Raw genomic sequence first — 4,594 nt, forward strand, 5'->3', positions numbered from 1 at the left:
ACTACAATTAAAAGTGTTTTTATTGCATGAAACTTGTGTATACAGACGACATAAAATGCATATATTTCTTGATAGCAAAAAAAAAAAAAATGCTCTCATTAGCTTTTATTATTGATTTCAAACTTTAAGAGTATAAAATTGCAAAACACTTTTAAAACATTATTCTCCTTACTAAGGTTAGTTTTCTCCAGTTGGTTCATTGTTGGACGGGTTAATGGTAGTATAGTTTGTATTCACGAATGGCTCATTCTTAAAAGTAATATACACAGTTAAGGCACTATCTAAGCCTAAGGTTATCTTAGCACCACTAAAGTCGTAGGTTTCAGAGACGGGAAATGTCTTCGACAAATTTTTATAGACATCACCGTGCTCATCTTGCACTTCGTCGTGAATGGCCTCAACTACAATTAATCCGTCTTCCACCTATAATCAAAACAAAATTTATCAAGTATTTGCTTTGGTTTTGATAATATGTCATTTTTATTATTAATATTTTTTTTTCATATCTATCACCTAAATTAGATGCATGACGAATAAAAGAAAAATATACTTACGAACACCTTAATTCCTTACAGAGCAAATCCTGTGCAGTCTACCGTTTTATAAAAATCTTCCTACAAAAACCCTCGTTGATCAAATTAGAAAAATACAGTGTTAATTAAGGTGGCTCATCACGTTTTTGAAAGTCTAGCCTTTGCACCCACATTGAAATTAATGGTACAATAACACTCATTGAATGTACAGTGTAAATTTCAGGGTATGTTGCCAATATTTACGTACCATAGCATGTACCCATGTGTGCGTGTGCCCCAACTAGCCTGGGCACAAAAAGGTAGAGAAAAGACGACATACGAAAGGAGACGAATTAACGGAAAAAAGGGGAGATTAGCTAGAGACGCGAGAGCGAAAGAACCAGGTCCGCAAGACTAGAATATACGTGCAACTTCCCTCAAATACAAAGTATTCTAATAAAGTATAAGTTAATCATAAGTCGCGCTTTTACTTATTTCCTCGACGAGAAATCCACGTAACACGACCAAAATCAAATGAAAAACACATTCAAAATCTGAAATTTGAGCATTGGTCTATGAGGCATTTTAACTTTTTCACCGAATGTTATAGCTTTTTTAGGCTAAAAGTCAAGCCACATGCTACAAAAACTGGGAGCAGATTGTTTTAATATCCCTCTTCCTAATGAAATCGCGTAAGTCCAAGGTCACCGAGCGGAAAAAAATACATGACGTGTTGAAAATCCGAAACCAGAGGCTAACCTCAGCACATAAAAATGCGGATTTGTATCTGTGGGTATGCATATCGAGCCGGCTACTCAATGTTTTCATGTGTGATAGTCTAATGTCATACAAACAGAGAGTATAAAAATGATGAGCCACCTTAAGTATGGAAATGGTCTTTTACCTCGTGTACTTTATCGTTCGAGTGACTGTTGTCATCGTAGCTCTGATGGATCGGTAATATGAGCCTTTTATCACTTCAGGTTGCGAGAAGAATAGACAGTGAACCCGAACCACAAGTTCCTCTGTCTTGAATGTATAAGTATACTTATTCTACAGTATACTCCCGATCTCTGACATTACTCATGATAATTAAGAACAAGAATTTCAATACAAACAATCGTTTAAAATCCTGCCCCTTTAACAAAGTCGACACCGGCGATTAAAGAATATCAAACTGATTTCTGGTAAATTTATAGGCGCTTTGTGTGCTACTTGTATAGCTGGAGGTGCAACAATCACTGCTTGTACTAATACTAAACGCTGTCGTCACCTGCTGCAGTTGGACTACTTGAGTGTTATCGACTAGCGCTGCGTGTACTGTTGTAAAAGAGAATTGGTGGGGATGTTTCTTAGAAAAGCTACGCCATCATAGCTTTAGTAGAGCTTCTTTTCTACCAAATGGAGCTGCTCTCCCACCTTTTTCACTTTGGCATATGCGAGCAGTCGCTCTAAAATGTCAAGGGACAGCTCTCCTGACGTAGTAATAAAAATTGCTTTTATTGTGGTAGTCCTATAGCTTAGGCCAGTGGCCCAGCGCTCCCGACAGTTTTTTGACGTAATACTTACTTGTAAAGTGTACTTTTTTAAGTCTATATAATAAAATTGTTGTCATAACCCTACGCGTATGAAATAAATTTTTAGATGCAAATGTTAAATTACCATACATACATCTAACTTATACAAGTTGCGTGTATTGCTTACATATAAACGCTTCCCGCATACCGTGATTAAACGTTGAATCTTTTGAAACAGTTTATAATTAATCAGTATTATTCAGTGTGGTAAAATGTCGTTTATAAAAAACTGAGTTTTTGTCACAGGGAATCAAACCTTTATCTCCTATAGTAATGTTGTTTCTGTAATTGTCATGCTCATCATTAAGCCAACACCGCTCCTCTGTTGTAAAAATGTTCGAGGGTAACTATAGGATTGTGCTTCCTCTTTAGCACAGCTTCTTATTATTTGAATCATATCTGCTAATCTAAACCAATTTTATATTTTAGCTTATGCAATGATTAATTTCGACGGACTCAAAAAAACATTATGCTTGATTGATGTTGTTCAAAACGTACAACCTAGTAAATTAGGTGCTTATTCGAAAAAGTAACCTAGACTCATTGCTTGTATATCGATAATTGCTAGTCAAGCCGAAAGCAAGTTTATTTTATAAATAAAGTAAGTTGCTAATTTTTTTAATACACACGCTTGGAATTTTTTGTTTGCCGCAAAAAATTCATTTTTACACTGAAGCGTAGAAAATTATGATAGTAGTAAAGATAGTAATTAATACGAAAATTATTACTACTTTCAATATTATATTAGGGGTTACAATGAAGCTTTAATAAAGTTGTAGAAAAAAAATAATAAATACGTTAAGTCAAAACCATACATAATATTATGTGGTTGTATGAGTTTACATGAAGCTTACCAGGATACTTACAGTTTAGCGTAGTCATTACCCTTTCCAATTGAAGGCGCTAAGAACTACGTGCAAGAGAACCAGTATTAGAGTCCCCGCCGCGCTAACGTAGCTCATAAGTTCTGGAAGACTTTTTATAGAGTTTTTTTTAATTTCCTCAAGAAGTTCAAAATCGATCTTTTTTTTATTTTTTATTTTTTTTCAAGTTATGCTTCTGTAGGCGCGTTGCACTGCGGAGAAAACCAACGAGTTTACTACAGTTTCTTATTGTCATTGATCGCAGTAAATAAAGAACAGTGAACTATAATTATTTAAATTATATTTCGTTTTGTATAATTTTTTCAAGTACAAATGTACTAAGATTTTTTCTTGGTTGAATTATTTTATTTAAAACAATATGATTTGAATATAATTAAAATATAGTATTAAGAATAAAATATTTAATATCTGAAAATTAAGTTAGTTCGAAAGACCTTCTTTAAATTAATAAACTTAGAGTGTACTAGATATTTTATTTCATTAAGGAAATGTTAAAGTGTTTCATTCAACTTTTGTATTTCATTAAAGTTATTAAATGACTAATTATGTTTTGTTACAATTTTACTAAAATAGTTAAGAAAATGTCAAATTACTCTAAAACTAGTCGAAGCGATTACTCTCCTCTGTTATCATACCTTCAGAATTATAGCTGTAACCAGTTTATATCTATCATACGTATGTACCATTTAAATGATACTATGATTCTCTACTTGGCTGCAGCTGTTTTTTTGCTTTTGCTATGAATGCAGAAAGGTAGTTCATTAAAAAATATACAACTTTGATTTCCCTGACAAACTGTCGTAAAAATTCTTGTATTATAAGTTGCCGGTTCTGTTACTATATAAATTATAAATACTTTAAGAATCTTTAATTTTTGGCCCAATACTTAGAGATTGTTGAAGTAACAAAGTTGTTTGAAAAAAACTATCAAATATTAAATGCTCAAATGTTCCAAGATTTTCTAAATCCAACGTTAGTTGCCATCCCATACTTTTAAGAAATTGTTTTAGCTGACAGTAGTACTGACCAGTTGTCTTGAAGACACAGTTTAAAGAGGCACTGCTATAGTTGATTCAGTATAATTGTATAGGCTGTAACATTGAATTATTTTAAAAATTAGTGATGAGTCTTAATTGAAAGCAAAAATATGATGATACATGCTTGCATACTCAAAATCGTGCGTAGTTGACTTCAACTTTCGACATTCATATTGGCGTGTAACATTTTTAAAATGCCGAAAAAATCTTTTTGAAACTTTATTTGGTTTCCAAAAAAAAAGCTTTGTAAAGTTGTACGTCATTTGGAAAAATCTGAATTCAAATTTTGGGTTTCGCAAAAAACAATTTGTAAGTAGCAGCCTGGAACAATTTTACCGTGAATGTTCCGCACCTTAAGGGGGTGACTAAACTACTGCAGAGAAGATTTAAAACATCATACAAATATATATTTTTTTTTAATACAATATTGGTAACAAAAATTTATGGACGCTTATTCTGCAATTTGAAATGGTTCCAATTGACACTACAAAGGACTAAAAGTGTTTTTTTCTACCACAATAACTACATAATATTTTAAATATATAAAACATATTTTTACAACTAAATCACAACTTTCTTTCATG

The 4,594-nt window shown here is 32.6% G+C and overlaps 1 long non-coding RNA gene across 1 annotated transcript; it reads right to left on the minus strand.

The window, feature by feature from the left end:
• Positions 1–222: 222 nt before the first annotated feature.
• On the minus strand, positions 223–1,563 carry LOC149374938 (uncharacterized). The gene is made up of 3 exons (XR_016292992.1): positions 1,417–1,563; positions 555–614; positions 223–423 (listed from the first exon to the last, which is right to left on the minus strand). It is a non-coding gene; the product is annotated as an uncharacterized LOC149374938 (long non-coding RNA).
• Positions 1,564–4,594: the final 3,031 nt, after the last annotated feature.

The sequence above is a fragment of the Copidosoma floridanum genome, unplaced genomic scaffold (assembly GCF_036245765.1).
Source record: "Copidosoma floridanum isolate Cflo_tuat_1 unplaced genomic scaffold, Cflo_Japanese_pri ptg000013l, whole genome shotgun sequence".
Classification (NCBI taxonomy): domain Eukaryota; kingdom Metazoa; phylum Arthropoda; class Insecta; order Hymenoptera; family Encyrtidae; genus Copidosoma; species Copidosoma floridanum.